Source organism: Peromyscus leucopus, chromosome 4 (genome assembly GCF_004664715.2).
Source record: "Peromyscus leucopus breed LL Stock chromosome 4, UCI_PerLeu_2.1, whole genome shotgun sequence".
Lineage (NCBI taxonomy): Eukaryota > Metazoa > Chordata > Mammalia > Rodentia > Cricetidae > Peromyscus > Peromyscus leucopus.
Genome location: NC_051066.1, coordinates 54,779,550 through 54,801,901, shown reverse-complemented (window position 1 = coordinate 54,801,901; position 22,352 = coordinate 54,779,550). Strand labels below are relative to the sequence as shown.

Here is a 22,352-nt window from a genome sequence, read left to right as displayed (position 1 = left end):
AGCAGAAGCCTCTTACACTAGGAAGACGCATCGTTAACAGGGACAGTGACCATCGTCTTTGAATATGAAAGCTGGGAAAGGGGACAGAGCCCATTACCTACCGTTTCCCATGGCCCTGGTAAACTACTGTGCTCAGTGGAATTTCATTTAATTTATTACTTCACTATAGTATTCATTTTAGGAATCTATTATGTAGGAAATTACTTTCTTTCATGGAAAGCCAAGACTTTAAATTGCTTAAATAATAAGAATCTGCAAGGCTCCTTTGGAGGTGACCATTTTCCTCAAAAGGAGGAACATAATGAACTTCTTTCTTTTTTAACAAGAGACTTTCAGTATGAAATGTGCCACACTGAATTTTAAGCATATGTAATTGCTAAAAGTTATCTTAATGGTGTGTCTCTGGATGCTATAGAAGTGCTTATTTTTCCTTGCATTCTATTTTGTCACGTTAGTGAAACTCAATTATGAAGTATAAAGTTTCATTAACATAGTGAGAATTAAGATGTATTCTTTGTAGGCCTCTGTTCAAAATGTATTATTAGTCACCTTCTGTGAGAACTACAGTCAAGATGGCATTGGGAACACTAGTGTGTCAGACAAGTTATGGGGGCAATGATGTAGTCAATCTTGGACCAACTTCTTGACCAACTGGCAATACGAGGAACAGTTCTCTTTCTCTCCAGTTCTCTCCAGTGCTCTCTAGTTCTCTCTCTCTCTCTCTCTCTCTCTCTCTCTCTCTCTCTCTCTCTCTCTCTCTCTCTCTCTCTCCATCATCTATCTATGTATCTATGTACCTATCTACCTACCTACTAAGGAAATAAAACATAGACCTAACTGAACTCTAAGCTGGAGTTCTCCTCTCTGAAGTGCCTGTCCTCTTCTCATCCTAATCTCCTCATTCATTCATTGGTAGAGCACATTTAAAATGAGTAACATGAAGATTTCTGATATTAAAGAGCTTTAAAGATGTTCAATTACAGAGCCTTTCTTAGAGTCCCCAAAGCATCCCACTTGTGATTGCTACTTAAGAGGTAGTGTCAGCAGATGAGAAGAGAGGGAAGAGTGACAAAGAGTCTAGCTGTCGGAGTTTGTATTCCCTGTGGCCTTTGTTGACAGTTGGGAATTGGTCTGCTGGCCAGCTGTAGTATGACTTGAAGACTCTATAAAAGCAGTCATTCTTGAAGCCATACTTTGGGTAGCAAAAGGGAAAAAGAAAAATAACATGTTTGTAGAAAACAATTGCTCAGAAGTTCTGTTTAGCATCTTGTATTGAGTTAAATATGTCAAATAAAAATATTTGCATTTAGAATAGAAATGCAGAAAGAGCAGTAACCGGGGGACTTGCTGGTAGTTAATGACATCATCGGACCCTCCATTCTCAACACCCCTTTTCCAGATTTACATGTCACACCTCATATGAAGCAGCTACCTACCAGGCATGCTTTTTTTTTATAAAAAATCTTGAGTTCTTTTTACAATAAACAGACCACTGAGATTAAAAATATAGTTGCAGATGTCTAAGAAGATACTTAAGAACAGAGTTGTATGTCAAAATTATATACTACATAAAATTGTACTTTTAGGTATTTATAATGCTAAGTGATCTTATGACTTACAGCTAAAACATGAGAGATGCTGAGGTGGCTCAGTGGGTAAAGGTCCTTGCTGCCAAGCCTGATATCCTGACTTTATTTCCCTGGATCTGCATGGTGGAGGGCAAGAACTGACTCCCATGAGTTGTCCTCTGACCTCCACTGGAGTGCCATTGCATGCACCTGCCTTTACCTGCCCCGCCCTCCCAATATATAAATGAATGTAATTTTAAAACTACAGAATAAATAGACAAAGGAGTGTTTCAATAAAATTCCACTAATTTTGGTGCTGTTGACTGTTGTGTACCTCTCTCCAATCTATCAGACAAGGACAGGCCGAAAGACCATAGAAGCTAAAAGCCACCAGCCAGCATTAATGTCCAAGGGCTGAGCATCAAGTGGTGTTTCCTCCACCTCTCCTGCGTTTTGCCCTCTTGGGAGTTTCAAACTCAGCTATCCACAAGGAGCAGTTTAGTCTTAGAAGGAACAGCAAAGTCCCAGCCAGAGTTATGGAACACAGATGAGGTGCCAGCACCCCCCCCCCCCCCGGCTCCAGTGAGGTCACAGGAAATGAGAGCATCATGGTGATAGGTGCATGGATGATGTGGTTGAACAGAAGATGGAGTGAAGAGGGTCTGTGTTCCAGGCCCATGAAGATTCCAGGGTCTGCCACTAGCATGGAGAGAATGAGTGCAGCTACTGCCTTGGGCATATCCTTAGTTTCTGGGTAGCACCAGCTCACTGGTGACCACAGCAGACAGAAAGCCATCAGCCAGCTTCCAGTTTTTTTGAGTTTCCTGGTGTTTTTTTAGACCAGTACCAAAAGGGAGCATGAGCTGATGAGCACTGTTGGCAAGTGGATACTCAGAGATAGTCTTTAAGAAATAAATCAAAGCCGGGCGGTGGTGGCGCACGCCTTTAATCCCAGCACTCGGGAGGCAGAGCCAGGCGGATCTCTGTGAGTTCGAGGCCAGCCTGGGCTACAAGTGAGATCCAGGAAAGGCGCAAAGCTACACAGAGAAACCCTGTCTCGAAAAACCAAAAAAAAAAAAAAAAAAAAAAAAAAAAGAAATAAATCAATTAGGCTGTAGGTGCAGGATAAATTCTGTGCATTTGTAAACATGTCTATATTTATCAACATGTCTCTGAGATTCTGGGAGGAAACACAGGGAAATAATACTGACAAGTACTGAGTTCTAGAAAGACACACTACCTATGTTTCTATCCATGAAGAAGCTTTTGCAGGTATGACTATAGGGAGGGGGCAGTCCCTGTGAATAGAGTTGATGTTTCTTAGGGTTCATAATACAATTAGCGTTAGAGCCAGTACTTAGGATGAGAACCTTCCCATCTCTGAGAGCTAGTCTTCATTGTCGGTCAGATTGAATTTAGAATCCTTGAGGGCACTTCCTGAGGTTCACCATCAGGCATGTCTGTTAGAATGCTTCCAGAGATGAGCTAAGTGAAGAAGACCCACCCTGATTGCGGGTGGCATCTTCTGTAGGCTGAGGGCCTACATACTGCAAGAGAGCGAAAAGGTAGTGCTAGTTGTCCCTGACTCTGCTTTCTGATTGGCCAAGAGGTAATTGTCCTCTGCCATGTACTCTGCCATCATGATGATGTGCAAGTAAATGACCATGGACTGCACTCTATGAAACCCCACGTCAAAGCAAATCCCTCTTCTTTTTATGCTCTTTCCATCAGGTATTTTTCAGTAGGAAGAATAGCTAAAACCTCATCCCTTCCTTTAGGAGTTCAGATGGTACGGGGCTCTCGTGTGATATGTCCCTCGTGCTCCGTTCTGGAGAACAAGACACAATGACCTGACCCTGAGGGGTACTTAGAAACTGAAATAAGACGGTGATCTACATACCATGTCAATGTTTCACTGCACTTGGTTGTAATGGTTCAAGCACTTCTGGCAGCAGTGTGTTTTATGTTTATGTGTAATACATCCTGTCAAGAGATTTAGCCATAATTAGTAAAAAATTACTTCAGTTGAACTTGAATTTAAAATGAAATGTTTAATCAATATACAGTGATCAATTGTAATACTGATTTAAAGAGCCATTTGGGGAGGGAGAATAATTATAGCAGGTCATTTCAAGCTGAAAGAAAAAAAATCTTGCTTTCATGAAGTGGTAACGTTTGGCAGGTGACTGAACGCTGGCCTGGTAACTAAATAATTTTGGTGCATTCTTCACATGTAATTTATATTTGATGTTTTTATGACATACAGTGGGACCTCATGTAGGAAAGGCTGGTTTTAGTAAACTGTACTGTCATAATGTTTAGCAATCTCTTTCAATGCACAGGAGCCATAGAGTTAGAAGCCTCCTTGGTTGTTCCTAATACACGTGGCTGGAGTCACACAGGCACTCATTTAATGGGCACACCCATGCATGGTCTTTTGTCTGACCCATACATGCTTGCCTGTTCAAGCTGACACAAGTGATTCTCTCAATCAAGTCAAAGCATAAGACGTAAAAATGTTTGTGGCCCACAATGCATATGCATACTTTCTCATGTACACACACATACACACACTTAAGGTAACATGCACATAGCCATATAGGCATACACACAACCAGTTATTCGAACCTACCCCTGTGGATCCATTCAGATTATCACACACAGTATGCTAAAACACACACATACACACACACCCAGCTACACACTAATGCCCAGCCACACAGTAAAGTTAAGGCTCTTTCTCCCTTTTCACTGTATAATTGAGTTCTTATTTCTTTTGTTTTGGTCTTGGAATTAGAAGTAGATCGTTCACACCGGTTACTTCATACAATTATATTTGGAATGAGACTGATGGTCATGGTACTGCCTTTTTTTTTTTTTTATTATGTTCTTATCTTTATGAACCCATTCTCCCATAACACATGAAACTGAATGCTGAGGAAGTTAAGCAAGTAGATGAGAAAATTACTTTTCATCATATTTGTGAGGCTACAGGGTTAGAGGAAAGTTTGGCAAAGATGATCAGGAGAGATTTAAAAACCATTTCTCTCTTTGCTTTGTCATAATGCAGATGGTGTTTTTGTATAACGGTGAACTCCTTTTTGGTATTTGCATCCAGTGGTTATCACTGGTTGGTTTGAAAAGCATGTGTGGCTGGAGAGGCAGCTCAGCAGCTAATAGCTTGCACTGCTCTCCCAGAGGACCTGAGTCAGGTTCCCAGCACTGCTGACTCATGACAGCCTGTTAGTCCAGCTTTAAGAGGTCCAATGCCATCTTCTTGCCTCTGTGGGTACCACATACACTTTCACAACCCCCCCACATATATACACACAATTAAAAATAAAATATTAAAAAATTAGCATGCAACAAGGCAGTAATGTGTACCTTCGCATCTCAGTGAGAGACTGAAGCCAAAGGTTAGTTGTTGGCTGCTCTTATGAAATTGAGATCTGTCTTATTCATGAACTATCGTGACAAAGGTGTGTCATTCTGCTTTCAACAGAGCTGAAATGCCCACTGCTGTTTACAGTGAAAACTCCATTTTTGTGTGAAGGATTGGAAAGCACCATATGGGACACATCATGTGCCAAACTTGTTCAAGAGAGTCTGGGGACCATTCTCCTGGGATATTGTTACTAATGAACAAAGGGGAGGAAATAGTTCATAGATCACAGTCCATTGGTACATTGATTGTAAAAAAAAAAAAAAAAAAAAAAAAAAAAAAAAAAAAAAAAAAATCAGCAAAGTGAGGGAATGGCGGTTAGAACACAGCCTGCTATAGCCTGGAAGGAACGGCAGTATTCCTGAAGGTCATGTTGTGCGGTCCCTTCCTTAACCTTCTTAGTTGGACGGAGAAAATAGGCAAAGACCGACCTTCTCTTTGAAGGAGCTTCTGTTAGTTGTTGTCTTCAGAGAAAGTTTAACCCACCTTCCATTTCCCTCTTAATCATTCTTCTCAAGTTCTCTGATCATCTGTGCTCCCTTAGGTCCCAGCTGATGAGCCTGCCTCATGGTGAAGGTTGTAGAGGTGGACACCTGTGAGTTCAAGTGTTCTGTTCTTGTTCCCGTGTCTCAGCCTGCCTGTATTCATCTCCAATCACTCTACCATCTTCTTGCAAGTACCAAAGGGATGATGGCCTTCTCTTGCAGCTCTCTATACCTGCTCTGAGATTAGCTCATCCCCTAAGTAACACTGTGACATCCATTGTTATGCTCTCACGCTTGCATGCACCCTGCTTCTTCATGTGCTCATAAACATATTTGTCATAGCTTTCCCATCTTAACTGTCATAGGCAGTTCTCAAGTTTGTATTCCCATCTAACTAGATCGAAACAGTAGTGACACATGGCAAAGCACTTTGGAAGGAAATGAAGAATGAGGAATATAGTGACTACTTATGATCTGACTTCTCAGAGATGATCATTATCCGTGTTTACTCTCAGCTGTTTCTCTATGTCTTTCTGATAAAAATCCAAGTATATTTTGAGTTTTAAAATTGTCCCCTTTATTCATCTAATATCATGTTGTGATACTTTCCACATACCACTGGACAGTTTTGAAAATAACTACTTTGATAGCTAGACCATGTGACACTGTGTTTGTGCTATGATTTATATGTTCATTACTTTATTGGATTTTTCTACCTAGTTTCTATTTTTTGATATAAATAAAACTAGAGTGAATATCTTTGTACATAAATCTTTTACTATATTTAAGATTATTTTCCAGCCCATAGCAGAAGGATATTGCTGAGTCAGGGGCTCTGTATGATTTCATGACTCTTGTTAGATACTGCCAGATTTTTTTTTCTTTCTTTCTTTCTTAAAACAATCCTGCCAATTTTCTATGCCTGCTGGGAAGTGTATTCTCAGATTCTGTTCAGTGTTCTTCTTAAACATTGAGGACTTCTTAAAGCATTGGTTTTGAAATCCTCTTTGCTGATTGGACAGTTTAATAAATGTCACTTAACATACTTGGCTACTAAAAGATGCAAATGTTTGCTTTAGCCGTCTATTTCCATCTCTAATGAATTTTTCCCTTCATGTTCTTTAGCCATCTTCCTTGTCCCCCACTGAAACAGAACGTGCTTACAGCTTTTGATGACTTGCTATCTGTTGTCAACCATTTGTCTGTAGTATTTAGTATTTTTTTTTTTGTCATTTGTGGCCCATGACTTTTATGCTTCTTAAAAGTCTTAGGTAATCAAATGAACAGTTTAAAATTTAATTAGTTTATTAAATCATAAAGTCCCAAACAGGCTGAACCGGACATACAGAATTGGTATGTGATGAAGGTAAATAAGACAATGGGAGCAAATCTCAAACTTGGCGACACTATTAGGATTATATTTCATACCCTGTGTCTAAATGAATTTCTAGTTTCTTAAAACTATTGGTCGCTTTTCTTGTTGCTGGGACAGAAAACCTGACGGAAACATTTTAAAGGAAGAATTATTTATCATGGCTCACCTGCTTTCCTAGGTCTCAGTCCAGGGTTGCTTGGGCCCACAGGGTTTGGAAAGAACATCATGTGGTAGAAGCATGGAAGAGAAGTGTTCGGCTCATGATAGACAAGAAGCAGAGACAGAGAAATGGGAAGAGCTACAATATGGTCCCTGAGGACGGGACCCCAGGGACCTATGTACTTCCTTCAAGTAGACCTCATCGCCTGCCTTTTACTACCTTACTATGATGCTATTGTAGTAGGAGTTCATCAAGGGGTTAATCTGTTCATCAGGCCAGAACCCACATGATATGATAGTCTCTGGAGATGCCGTCACTGATACATTCAGAGCTCAGCTTTTTAAGCCCCTAGGTGTCTCTCAGTCTTCTCAAGTGGACAGTGGCGATTAGCCATCAAGCTGAGGATTCGAAGGCTAACACACAAAGGAGCACATGAAAGAGGTTCTGTGGATATTTCTAAAGGTAGGAGGCCTTAGGGTGTGTCATGAAAAATGTGACTCACTCAGCTTTCACATGGTAAAAACTTGGATACCTATGAATGACAAGTAGGGGAAATTTTCAGGTACATAGAGATTATTAATTTTATAAATACTGCTGTGGAGCACTCCTAGGGATCAAATCGTAAGGTTCCAAAGAGACGATTCGATCAAAGATCAGGGAGGGATAACTTAAAAAGCAGCAACTAATAACAGTTTTTAAAAACTTAATAACATCATTGGTTTTCAAAGCAAGTAAAATAAATGCATATATATGGAAACATATAATACACACATATATGGAAATATATAAATGTCATTTGCTGGTCAGAAATTTCTGGGTCTTAAGTGACCCTACTGAGTCAGAGCCATCAATCAATCAAACATTTTTTAAAACTATTAAAACTGGGTATTGTGGGAGGAGATCCAAGACTGACTTTTAGAGCTAAGTAGTTGAAAAAGAAACTTGTTTTTACCTTTGGTGTTAGTTTCAGAGTTTCCTTTTAATAAAATAAAATACTTTGTAGGCTTTAGAAATGATAATGATAATGGGTATTTATATTTATTGAAATGGAGAAAAAATGCTTAATACAAGACTTAAAAACTTTAAATTTAAAGGAAATGTTTTCCATTTTATATAATAACCAAAGAGGAATCTACATATACACATACTTAAAAACCCATATCAAATGTAACAGACGTTTTCCTTGGTGGTGAGGAAACCCATGCTTTCTTGTTTATTTTCTCATGCATTTTAAACTTTGTGAGTTTCTCACACTTAGATTTCATAACTACAAAAGTAGATGCATTTACCTTTTAAAAATCTGCCTTTCCTTTCTTTTAAACATAATTTTTCTCTGTAATTAAAGCAATGGCTTTATAAAACAGTGACCTTTAAAGCAATTGGTAGGGCGCGATGCTGGAGAGATGGTTCTGCAGTTAAGAGGGTGTGTGTTCTTCCAGAGAACCCAGTGTGCTGAGTGCTCAGCACCCACCTTGGGGGGCTCACTGCCACTAGTTTACCTCCGGGATCCTTGAATCCTCTGGCCTCTATGGGCGCTTTTTACATGTGCCCACAAACGTACATAATTAGTTTAACTTTTAAAAATTAAAAAACACTGCCCATCTGGAATTTACTTAATGCATGGCTCAATGTGAGACTGTTTATTTCCCCAAATAATCTGTATTTAAAACACCAAGTGTGTGCTTCAGCATTACTTAATGGGTGATGCCTTCTTGATATCTGGCACTCCTCATCAGAGGTCACCGGTTCTCTGTCATAGCCTCTGTCAGAAGACAGTTTGGTTGTTGATTTACTTGTCTGTCCCTGTGATATCATCCCACTCCTCTAATTGTAATGCCCATTTTGTGTCTTACTACTGATGAGGACACTTGGTTTAATTTTACTTTTTAAAAGAGCATACTTAAAAATTTTTTTTTCCAAATTATTTTTAGAATAGGAAGCTTAAAGTTATTTCCCCATGCTTCTTAATCAAGGTATATTGAATAGATGCCTTTTTCTTACTAATTCAAGGTGATGATTACTTAGGAATCATCAGAAATTGTTAGTTTCCAGATAAGATAGACTCTCCGATCATGCTACAAATATCTCTTGATTATAAGGATTCTGAACTGTCTGTGATCAATTTGCATTTTGTAATATTTTTCTTCAGTGACCCTTCCAGATGTTTTTAATCTCTTCAAAAATAACTGCCATCTGTAGTGGAATCACATGATTTAGCTTTTTAATCATCTGTGTAAACTAAAATTAAATGACTGAACCCTGTCCCTTATATTGACCCTTATTAGATGTTTTATATACATCACCTATATCTTGGTCATGTTTTATGTCTTTCCTTTTTTAAGTTTTATTTTTAATTAATATAAACAATAATTGCAAATATTGTGGGTTTCAGTATATTTTGATACATTAAAATTAGCATATCCAGTCCTTTGCAGTCTTATAAGTTTTTAGTGATGGATAATTTATTATACTCTTTTTTGTTATTTTAAATACACGTTATTATTAATTATTTCCACCTACAATACAATAGGTTAGCTTATTCTAACCCTCTCTGACTGTAGCATTATATCATTGATCCGTATCTCCATCTAGATATAACCACCATTCCCACTTTGCATTCTCTACTTATCTGAGTCCACTCCTTTACATTCTACATAGAAGTGAGATTGCATGATATTTGTTTCTCTATGCTTGGTTTATTTCCCTTAACAAAACATCTTTAGGTTCCTCTGCATTATTATAAATGACATAATTTCCATAGTTTTTAGGGCTGAATAGCATTCTATTATGTATATGTATCACACTTTCAAATCTATTCATTTACTGATGGACACTTAAGTGATTTGCATGTCCTGGCTACTGTGGTTGTCGCTTCAGCTTAGGACTTCATTTCATTTCATGTGGGTGGGCACCCGGTAGGGGGATTGCTAGATCATACGGTGATTTTACTTTTAGGTTTTTTTGGTTTTTTTTTTTTTGGTTTTTTGTTTGTTTGTTGTCTTTTTTTTGAAACAGGGTTTCTCTGTGTAACAGTCCTGGCTGTACTGGAACCTGATTTGTAGACCAGGCTGGCCTTGAGCTCACAAGAGATCTACCTGCCTCTGCTTCCTGAGTCCTGGGATTAAAGATGTGTGCCACCACCACCCAGCTCACTTTCAATTTTTGAAGCATCCTTCATACTGTTTTCCAAAGCGTTCATAACAATGTATAATACTACCAACAATGTATGAGGTTCTGTTTTCTCCATATCTTTGACATTTGTTAAATTTTATCTTTTTGATAGCAGCTAGTCCCAACAGGTGTGAGACATCTCATTGTGGCTTCATTTGATTTCCCTTGATGACTAGCAATGTTGAGCAGTTTTTAAATATATTGTTGGCCATTTCTTTGACTTCTTTTGAGAAATATCTACTCTAGATCTTTGCCCATTTTAATATTTCTATGTTATCGAGTAGTTTGAGCTCTTTGTATATGTTGAATATCAGCCCCTTAAATGATGCAGGACTCAAAAACAGTTTCCCCCAGTCTGGGCTTTCTCCTTATTCCACTAATTGTTTCAGGTGCTAAGGAGAAGCATTTTGATAGATCCCAGTTGTCTGGATTCTTTTTTCTTTATTTCATTGTGTGTGCTTTCCCATCATTTCTAGGAAATCTCTGCCCACTTCCATCCCATGGAGTTTTCTCTTACTTATTTTTTATATAGAATTGTATAAATTTGTATATTTGTATAAATTCACATCTCATGTTTTAAATCTTTAGTTACTTTGAGTTGATTCTTGGGTAAGCAGTGAGATAAAAGTACACTCTTCTGTGTCTGGATTTTTCGGTTTTCTAGAGCCATCAATTACATACGTTGAAGAAAACGTCCTCTCCAATGTGTGTTCTTGGCAGCTTGGTTGAGAATCACTTGGACCATAGATGTGTGGCTTTCACTCTTGGATCTCCGTTCACTCCATAGGTCGGTGTACCCACACCAGTACCACGCTCTTGTGATTATTATGGCTTTGTAATACATTATCAAATCCAGAAATGGAATGTCTCACACTTTGTTTTGTTTTTTTAAGACAAATGTTGGTTCCATGTAATTAAGATTGCTATGTTGATGACTGTTTGAATATAGTGTTGCTGTCTGCATGTAAGTTTGAAGATTTAAGAACATGGGTAAACATCAAAGACAGAGGAGCACAGCACAGTGAACAGAGTGCAGAGACGGACTGGCTGAAGTCCCAGGTTTTCTTCGAGGGGCAGAGCTCTGTGCCTACTGTACTTGTTGGCAGTCAGCATTGGAATGAGATGCTCCTTAGCTGCCTCTTCAGTACTTGGGTGCGAGAACTGAATGCAGAGGTGCACACCAGAAAACTCAAACGGTGGCATAAAGTAGGTTCTACTCTGTGAGATTTTCTTTTTGTTCTTCTTAACTGATACTGTAGAGGCATTAATTTCAGCTCGGTAGTTATCAACTATTTCCAAGTCTTTAATCCTGAGTGGTTTTTTTTTTTTTTTTTCTGCATGCATGGAAGAGAGACTACCAAATTGTCTATAAAAATGTGGTAAAAATATATTTGTGTGTTTTATCTGCTGTTATCTTTCCTATAGTAAATATTGTCACATCAGGACAAGGTGCTGGTGTTTTTTGCATAAATGATTTGTCACTAATTTTATTTTCCTCTCTATCATAATATGTATTTGGGGATTCTTCTTATTTGTTGTTTTATGCAACACTGTAATATTATTGCTGTAGTAGAAACGACTTATTTGCTAGGTCTTTAAGACAAGACAGAGCCCATCAAAGTTAAGGACCCAGACACAGGGACGGATACTTCTGTAAAGCCATTTTTTTTTTCTCTCAAAGAAGGACTTTGGTGAAATATATGCAAATCACCTCCCTTGTCATTTATTTTTGGAATGTTCTCTGTTATACCACATTTCATTTGTTTTTGTATTTTTATTATGAACCGCTTTAAATATAGAGACAAACTTATAAACTAGCTCACCAGCTAGCACCTGCTATGCAGTTTTATTAAGTATCAGCATATTTGCCTTCGCTGTGATTCTTCAGAGTCAGCTCACCATTACAGATACAGCTGAAGCTAGCTCCTGTGTGTTGATGTCAGGCATCTTCTTCTATTACTGTCTACCTTGTTTTTCTGAAGTAGGGTGTCTCTTTGAACCTAGAACCCACCAGTTGGTAAAACTGGCTGACAAATGAGCCCATGGAATTCTCCTGTCCTACCCCCAGATTCCCATTTTCTTAATTTTCTAGGTAAGGAAACCCAGGGTTTCCTTATCTGTAGATCGAATATAAGATTTTCTTTTCCATGGATTGAGCGACTTGCATGTGGTCACAATTCTAGTAGACACCAGACTGAAGTATGGATGCAGGCTGTTTGTCTTCAGAGGCGATCCTCTCAAACTATGCACTGCCTAGCTTATAATATATGCATATTTCAAGTTATATCCAGATTCCCAGATTGTGTGCACCATATTAAAGAGTTAGGGCCTGGAGAAGGAAACCGGAGTCATTGAACTAGCATTCTAATTGTTGTATCCCTATGACTGGCATATGGCAACATCTAGGAATCTCTTTGATGTTGATAGTGGCTCTGTCATTTCCAGAGGTCTCAGGTAAGCGAGTTCTCTCATTCCAGATGCCAGCGGTGGTCATGGTAGTGGAAGCAATCAACTGCACCAAGATGGTGAGAAACTCACCAGCCAGATCTCCCTGTGGGAATCTTTGAGTAGAAATGAACAAGAGAAGGAAACCACCGGAAGCAGAAAGCAGAGCCAGGGGCAGACAGAGGCGAGGGTGGTGGCAAGCATGTGCATCTGATCCGAACTTATTCTTGTCCCCAAATCTGAGCTGAATGGTCCCTGGATTTCTCTGCAGTCTTATCATAACAGAAAACACCTGTCTTCCTCATTTCCAAAGACAGTTTTATAATCAAGGCCTATTATGAGGCATAACCTCAGGGAATTTTCACTCTTAGAACCAAGGAGCTGTTCTAGCAGATGTTTAGTTCGTATCAAATTCTCTGCTACTGACTGTATTTCTTTTTTTTTTTTTTGACAAGAGTCCAACCTCTTTCCATGAGGACTTTTCTCTTCTTGATTCTTCATAGGGTCCAGTCTAAGGCTTTGTGTGTTCAGTAAATGACAAGCTGAGATTTGCTGATCTATTGCTCTATGTATGAGGAATCTGAACCTGTCTGGTGGTCATGGTCTCATGATGATAATGTGTAAAATCTCACACAGCTCTCAGTTCTCATCCTGTGAGAGTTGTGCTTCTACCTCTGACATCGTCCATTACTTAGAAAAAGTATCTTTGTTAAAAATATATTTTAATTAAAAATAAGTTTGTATTAACAGATGATTGTACAATTTTTTTAAAACTTCTTTGTTCAAACACCATTTAAACCTACTTAGGGACACATAGTCTCCACAATTTACCATTTCCCATGAAATGAGACTAAGCCATGTCAAACCATGTTATCTTTTCTAGTTTTTGCTAATTGAAATGACATTACTTTTAAGCTATGTTCGTATTTATTAAGAATATCTTAGGACTTGGACAGGTGGCTCAGTGGTGAAGAGCACTGGCTACTCTTCCAGAGGACCCAGGTTCGATTTCTAGCACGCACAGGATGGCTCACAACTGTCTGTAACTCCAGTCCCAGAGGATCCACCACCTTCTGGCCTCTGTAGACACTACATGCATGTGGTGCACAGACATACATTTGGGCAAAAACTCTTATATGTAAAATAAAAACAAATAGTCTAAAAATTTATAAAAAGTAGTATTACCTTAGCGGATAAACATCCTGTGGTGTAGAGATTTATGTACATCTTGGATCATTTACAACATGGGCCATCATTAACCACATGCTGTGAAAGCTAGACTCTGAACTTAGACAAATTATGCATGACTTGGGGCAAATTATTGAAACTTTTGGGTCTCAATTTCTTCATCTGTGACAGGAAGACAATAAAAACATTGCTCTTGATAGAGCATTCCAAAATTAATTTAATTGTGTTACTGTTACAAAATGCTCCTAACTAGGACTATATAATTAAGGGATAGCTATTCATTGCTGTTTGTGTTAGTTTCTAAGGCTAGAAGTGTTTTAGCCCGTGCTCCAGGGGTTTGTCTGTTAAGGTTTTGGGTTGGCAGTGAAAGAAAGCAGAATAGCAAACCTTAAAACAAGCCGCGGAGGAGTTTCGTGGAGAACACTCTTACTAGACTCCTTCCCCGAGACCAGTCACTTTGCCTCCAGGAAACGTTCCACAGATTTGCAGCTTATGAGTGGGGCTGTTTGCATTGACGACATTCAGCTTCAAAATGGCTGTGCTCTTCTGAATGATCAGAGGGTGACATAAGGGCAGAACATGGAACACTTGTGGAAATACTTTAGGAGTGATTTTGTAAGGTTTAATTTGTGCTAAAAATTCATCTACACATTTCTAGCAAGGCAAATTTTCCCAAGACAGATGGAGGCTGTTTCAAAGTTGGTTGCTTGATTCTGATTGAGACTGTTTTAATTTTATCACGGGGCACTTCAAAACAAGGAATGAAATGTAAGGTAAATTATTATCTAAAATAAGCCTTTCTCTTATGATGTAAAAGCAGGATGTGAATTTTAGAGAGGGAATGCAATGATGTTGTCAGTGAAACTACAGACATTTAGCAGAAGGGGCTTAGAGAGGTGACTTAAGGAATGCATGTGGATGTGGGGGGTGGCAGAGATGATTTAAAATGAATTACATAATGGAACATTCCCAACAGGATGCATAAAAGAAGGGTGTGAAGAGGGCTGCATATTTTAAAGGTTGGGATGAGCAGTGTGTATTTGCAGGGTCTCTGAGAATATAAAGAGATCTGCTCAGTATGGCAGCCAGCTGCTCACCTCTCAAGCTAGAATAAGGAGAAATGAGCTTAAGCTGAAGTGTAAGTGATTTCAGCTTTCTACACAATAAAGATTGTTAAACATTGATTTGAATTGGGTAATCTCAGTCCTGGCAATCCTGAAAAATGTCTTAACTGCCAATCAGCCAGAGTCTTTCCCCATGCAAAGACAGAATGATGGGCCCAAGACCTCTTATTAGCTACAATTTGGTTTCCCTTGCATTTCAGTATGTCAGAGCAATTTCTTACTTGAAAGTGTATGATTTCTTCCTCCAGATTCTTTCTTCCCATGACTTTTCTCCTCGTTTCCTTCAGATGCTCTATAATTTTGTGCCTCACCAGTTTCCAGCCCTCAGTTTCTCTGTAGTGCCGAGATTTCATTGTAGATGTATGAGAAGACGCTTCTGGGGGAATAATGCCATACCTGCCTCTTGAGACCCGCTCTCGCCGTGGGATGTGTGAGGCATTCATTTCACCGCACTTTTCCCCTAGGAGTTTTTATATGCCAGTGTGCTGTGCTTTAGAGATTCAAAATTAAATAAGGCACAATTTCTGTCCTGTTGGGATTTACCCTGCAGTGGTGTAAATGCCAGAAGGGATGTTCTAAAAATATGACTGGCCCCTTAGCGCAAAGGAGGGAGTTAGGAGCTTTATTTGGGGAGAAAATATTTGTCAACACATTTACCTACAAATCAGATTGTCTTTGGAGGGGTTATATATTGAGAAAGGAGGGAGTAACGGGGGCATATTTTTTTGCTGGCATGGTCTCTGGACCAGGTCAACAACTTCTGAGCAACAATATTCTGGAGGCGAATGTGCTTGTGTTAAAAGCTACTGTTCTAGCATGGTAAAGGTGTTCTGAGTGTCAATGAGATGGCTCAGAAGGTCAAGGCATTTGAAATATTTGAAAATATTTTGAGATTAAACTAGATAATGAGCACAAAAGCACCTAGTAAGAAACAGGGTCTCAAGAACTATGCTTTAAAAGAGCGTGATTCCATGTGAAAGAAATGTATACACTTGGGATGCTAATTCGAATCTACCTGCTATAGAGTGATTTTTGAAGCAGCGGGGGACCTCTGATATGCAGGAGGTAAGAAATGAAACCAAGGAACCATTGGTCGTTTTAATATGGTGAAAATAGCAGTCTTGGTTATGTAAGAACATGTCTTAGGTGTATGTGGAGGTGTGCCTGAAGTCTGTGATTGGATTTGGAGGACATCTGTGGCGGGTAAATACTGTAAATAGGACAAGTTCCTGGTAGTGTTGAGTCTGATGGTGGATACTGTTGTCTTCTCTGTTTCTGTGTGCGCTCGGAACATTTCATAGCCACACCCGGCTCCTCTTCTGCCCCAGAGGAAGGACATGGCAGGACTGGTGGATTAGAGACATGACTGCTCACAGCATGCAGGACTTAGATAAACACACAATAGACAAGTGTGAAAATTGAGCTAAAACGTCTATATATGGTCTTGGTTTTGATGTTTACATATTTAGGTATGATGCTTTAATGTACAACCGTGGAGGCAGATTTTCAGTTAAAAGCAAACAGGCACATTTCTTCAGCTTTAGTTATGAGTAGAAATCATGTTCAGAGTTTATTGGCAAGATTGAATAATTTTAATGGATAAGATTTGTAATCTCCAGAAAGACCTTATAATGTGGTAATACAGGCTTCTTAGTTTTTCCTGTTGCTTTATCCTTGTCACATTCTAGCTTGTGGGATACATTATTTCTCTGTGATTTATGTTTGTTTAAAAACATTTTATAAGAAAAAGGATGAATACTAGTTTCATTTTTCTTACAAAATATAGACACATTTGTTCTCTAACTTAGATTATGCTTAAGCGTTGGAGATGAATTTTCAGAAACGAGTTTCTATCTGAAGTTGTATTTTGTATATTGAATAATCACTGTTGGACTTAAAAGTCACTTGAGATTAACAAGTTGCTTGCTTTTTTTCCCCCCTCAGAAAATGTTTTATCTGCTTTCAGAGTTTTAGCTCTTGGATGTCAGATTAAAATTCTGAAACATGTTTGATTCATCTCAGAATTGAATGTCAAGTCCAAAGACAGATATTTATAACTGAGTTCTGTTCAGGCAAACGGGCTCCAACCACAGCTCCGATCATTGCAGGTTTTTTGTTCACAGTCATGGTGCCGTCATTTTGAACAAACAAATTAAAGCTGTAAGGTTGGATTTTTAGCAAACCAGATATTTAATTCCCTGAATATTATGGTTTATATTTGCAGAGTGCTTTGGGGTTTCTGCACTATTCTTGAGTAATTATTCCAGTTTCATTCAACACAATGCCATGGTAGCATCATTTCCACTTGACTGATGAGAAACCACAAGATCCATGAACTGAAATGTGGCTGCTTAGCACTTGGCTCAGATATTTCTCTAGCTCTTTGGATTCCAAACTAGTCCATTATAAAATTTCTATTACAATTTTTTTAAAGATAAAGGACTGGTTAAAAGAAAAGGAAAGAAATCTGCATGCATTCTAGAACTATGTACATACCAATATTGGAATTCAGTATTGGGAGTTCAACAGAAATAGCTACTGTATTTATTTATTTATTTATTTATTTATTTATTTATTTATTCATATTTGGAGACAAAATCTAACTGTTATCAGGGCTGTCAAAGATATTGTAAATGGGGCACTTGTTATTAATAAATCAAAGCCAGCAGTTTGACTGTCAGTTAAAATAATACCAGTAATAGATTAAAAACATTAGATGTGTTAAAATTCACATTTATAATGACAATAAAAGATGGATACATTAGTGGTCACTAGTAAAATATTCTAGAGAGTCAACTCAGTACTCAGTATTTGGAAATAACTCTGGGGGAAACAAAGCAATTTTATTGTCTCTCATATATGAACTGTACCTCAGGATAAGACTTAATGAGATGGTTTTCTTTTTTGTGGGCATCTTCTCACTTGTGAATGAAGAGTGAATGACAGAATTAGAATATTACCGTTTTGCAATAATGGATTCTGGTAATGACCATCAAGCATATTGTCTTGAAAATAGAGACAAAGAGGCTTCATGTACCTCCCTGTGATTAATCAGTGAGCAAGATTACATCTCAGTGTGACAAAAACCTTGATCCAGCTGCCAGTTTGCAGAAAGAAAGGCAAAACAAGGTAGGACATTAAAAGGCACCATGGGGCTGCAATCAGCAAATCTAGCCTTGGAGAGCTCTGAAGTACCAACAAGCTGCCTCCCCCACAAATAAACTGAGAGGAAAAAAAGGTGAAGAGCAATTATAGACTGAAATAGTCTCAAAAATATTAATTGACTTAGACTTTGTTCATATCTCAGTTGAACAAATGGCTAGGAAAATGTATGCCTCCGACAGTTGGGATACGAACACTGGCTGCATGGTTGATGATCTTAAGGAGTTATTACTAACTCAAAGTGTGATGATGGCATTGCCTCATTATGCCATGTTGTAAAAGCCACCTCTTTTAGAGCCATAATGAAATATTTATGGATAAAATATTATTTCTGGAACTGCTTCTGGATAATTTGGGTCCAGAGAGTGGTGGAGCATTTAGGTGAAACACCTGTGAAAATTGTCAAAGCGGAATAGGCTGCCTTGTGTACAAGAAGATATGTACCCTAGTCATTTCACATGTGTTACCCATGGTTTTTAAAACTTACCAGAGTTCTATGAAGAAATTGCAGTGTCTTCAATTTTCCTGAAATGTTGGCGTGGGATACCTTGACCTCTGCCAGTGTGGCAAAGCAGCCGTTTGCATCCTAAGCTCGCCTTCCTCTGCTCAGCTCCAAGTTCACAGGGACCGAGGTTTTGAGCAACAACCTCTGCTGTTTTATATACCTTCCCCCCCCCTCTTTTTTCTTGATCAGCTTTCTTTGCCCAGATTAAAGTCTTTTGGGGAAGATTGTAATTTGCATTTTGGCTAAATGAGAGACTCTCAAACTAGTCAGCCTGCTCCGAAGCGATCCTAGCCATTATCTGAATCTTTAATGAGGCAAGCTGTTCCCCTTCCTCACAGGATGGGGAGCAAGTAAAAGCTCAGTTCTGGGCTTGATGCTCATCCCCATTGTTGAGAGATGTTCCTTGGCAATGTGCTCATTGGTAGTGCTGCCCTTAGGCTGTGGTGGGAGGGTGGTTCCTCATGTGAGACTCTCATTGCTGTGTATGTGCACAAAGGGGGGATACCTCTGGTGAGTAGGACATGACATTTTCAGTAATAAGAAACAAACCTTAGATAAAACACTTAGGATGCTCCAGGGGGTGGTGCCCTCATCTAGGATCCAGAGGAGTTTAGAAAATCTTTTCAAAAGTGAATATTCAAGTCCCCTGTAGGCTGACAGAAGAGCTTATGTAAGTCGTCCCCCCCCCGGGGGGGGTGCAAATTAAAAACCCCAAGTTGTCAAGATCTTTTGTAAAACATGGCCCTCTTTATTTTTTTGCAGTGACTATAATTCATGACATTTTCACCTTTATAGGTAAAGCAGCGGCCAGGAGAATGACTGGGATAAGCTCTGTGCTTGAGGAGGTTCATTGATTAACTCTACACACATAAAATTATAGAGGTTTGGGGAGTTTAGGCTGATAAAGACATCTTTTGTCTCCCACCCCTTTGAGATGTAGGCAACTTGAATATTTTCCCAGGAATGAATAACAAATACAAAACTTGTTGAAGCAGTCCTTTAAAGAAAGGAAAAGCAATACTAACAGGCCAGAACACAGCTCCATAGTAGAGTACTTGCCTAGCATTAGCATGCTTAGAGTCCTGGGCTCTATCCTCAGCATAGAAAATATTGATTTAGTTTAACAAATGCATACATGTAGGTTGATATACATGTTCTAAGAAGTTCAATTCCTAGGTGGCCAATGGTTGTTTAGAAAATTGCTCCAATTTTCCCCAAGATTTAATCGTCTCCCTTTTCTGCGAACCTATTTCTTCTCACTCTCAGCAAGGGGAACCACATTAACCTTCCCTAGTTTCTGTCTCATGGGGAAAAGAAGGAAATGAATTGGTAGTGTCTGTAGCCATCTGTTCTTTTGTTGAATGCAAAAACTGCCTTCATGCCTGGACATGCATCTTGCTTGCTACATAGTTGTTGACCAACTTGCCGACACAGTGAAGGTCACTGAACTTCAGCTGGACTAGGGGTGGCTCCAGAACTTAAGATACAATTATTTTAAACAAGAATTTAATTCGAGCTCAATCATACAAGTAATACTACAAGTAAAACACGTATCTGATTAAAATTTGCCAAAACAGATCAGGGACACCACTGCTTTGTTATTGGAAAGCATTCCACAATGAGAACCCATAGCAACAACATCAGTAATGACTTCAAATTGCTTAACCCTAGAATATCAAAACAATGGAAGCTAATGAAACTGAGAGTCCCTTCTAGACCTTTAAACATAGAGACTTTATGTTATTATTTACACTTTAACAGCTCGAAGAAACAGCTGTGGCTATCTGTTTATAGAGGCTTTATAATCTCATATGTATTAGTTTCCTTTCCATTGTTATGATAAAATACACTGGAAAAAAAAATCAACTTTTGGGAGAAAGAGTTCATTGTGCCTTAAAGTTCCAGAGGGGCTACAGTCCATCATGGCGGGAAAGGCATGGCGCAGGAATGTGAGGTGGGCTTGGCATCCTGAAAGCAGAGAGAGAACGGGATAGGAAGCCTCAAAGCTCTCACCCAGTTTCATACTTCCTCTAGCAAGTCTCTGCCTCCTAAAAGTTCCACCACCTCCTGCCTAGTTCTGGGGACCAAGTATTCAAGCAAGAGCCTATCAAAGATACTTTATCTTTGAACTATAATAATTTGTAGTACTCGTATCAGTGCCATCATAGTTGAGGGAGATGGTAAGGATCCCCTCGTGACTTTTACCACCACAGTCATGCAGGGAGTTTTCATCTGTCCCTACTTGCTTTTGCCCTGAGTAGTGGATCTGTGCGTAGACCTCATAGGTAAGCTGCTCGTAATGTAACAGAAAACAGCAATCTTTCGGATAAGATCATACTTTGCCCTCCCTTCATCCAAGTCTTCCTCGCAGTTCCCAAACCTGTATCTTTGTGTTAAGGCTTTTTCTCCTCCTTGGGAGCTTCCAACCTCACGTCCTTTCCTGTGTTTCCCCTCTGAGAACTCGCTACCACCATCATTACTCCTCTCTAGTTTTCATTCTTTAATTACAGGCTCTTTGTAGTTTTATCTTCAAAGTCATTTAGCTCTCGTACTCCCTAGGAAACACTTTTCCCTTTTCCCTAGTGGCCTCTTCCAAAGCCAGAATCCTTTGATATGAGACTTTTTTTTTTTTTTTTAATTTTCTGATCCCATTCTCTTTTTAGCTTCCCTTCACTCACTATCCCCTCTAGGGAACAAGGCCTTTCTTCAGGCTGATGACACCATGGATGTGCTTCTACCCAGCTCTATGTTTGAGGCTCACGTTCTGTTATTTCCTGCCATACTTTTCCCGTGTGTGTTCCACTTGTCACCCAAGAAGACTGACAAGTTTACCTTGACCCTTCTGTCACCTGCTGAGATTGCAGATTTGGAATACCTGTCCTAAAATTATAGACAAACGTATGTTGGCTTTGATCCTTAAGTTTCATAAGACCGTATCATATGCATCTTTCTCCTTCCCTCTCCTAACACCCCCACAAGATATAGAGAAATAGTGAGAATCAATGGTTGTTAAGTATTAGAAGTCAATAATGGTATTCTTTGGGTGAGAAAACCCCACTTACCTGGCTCACAGGTGCTAGCCTGTCAGGCACTGACCCGTGGAACTGCAACTGTATTGTGATCCTCAGCTTTCAGTGCTCACTGAACCTTTTCATGGCATGGAGCATCTTATTAGGGTATGGGATTTCTACAACTAAGTTTGATAGCATCTTTAGAAAGTGAAAAAGTGTTTACAGATTTAGGCATGATCTGGAAGCATCAGTAGACCCAACAGTGCAGCCTTGTATGCATAAATAATAGGTCTATGCAGTATGTTGTAAACCCAGTGGAGGTCAAATGGTATGCATAATGACAAGGTGTCCAGTAGAGGAAGAAGATGAGTTAACCAGGGTGATTTCCATAAAGGAGATGGATTTGAAGCAGATTCTTACTTAAGATTAGGAAAACAGAAGACCAACCCAGTAACAACAGCTTGAGTTAAGGTTCAAAGACAGAAGGCAGTTACTAGAGTCAGCATGGAAAGGCTTGATGGAGATAAATCCAAAAACTTAAATACAGGCTCAACCCAAGTTTTTGTTCTTCCCTCAGCAAACTCAATTACAGATGGGCCTGTAAGTATGCCCTTTGCTAGTATAATAGGTAACATCCACGTAATGGCTGCACTTCACATTTTGAATTTCAAACTGCAAAGTAAAATCATCACGCATGTAAAACACGACTTTCCTAC

The 22,352-nt window shown here is 39.1% G+C and overlaps 1 protein-coding gene across 3 annotated transcripts in view; it reads left to right on the top strand.

The window, feature by feature from the left end:
* Positions 1-22,352, top strand: part of Znf385b (zinc finger protein 385B) — a 392,624-nt gene that overhangs the window by 42,930 nt on the left and 327,342 nt on the right. The window contains exon 2 of one of the 3 annotated variants that reach the window (XM_037204901.1): positions 10,866-10,988. The exons of 1 other annotated variant lie outside the window; for it this stretch is intronic. The gene's annotated coding sequence lies outside the window, so the exon portion shown is untranslated. Of the gene's footprint in view, positions 1-10,108; positions 10,989-22,352 lie in introns of those variants that run through there. One more of the 3 variants, XM_037204902.1, reaches the window with a different exon arrangement.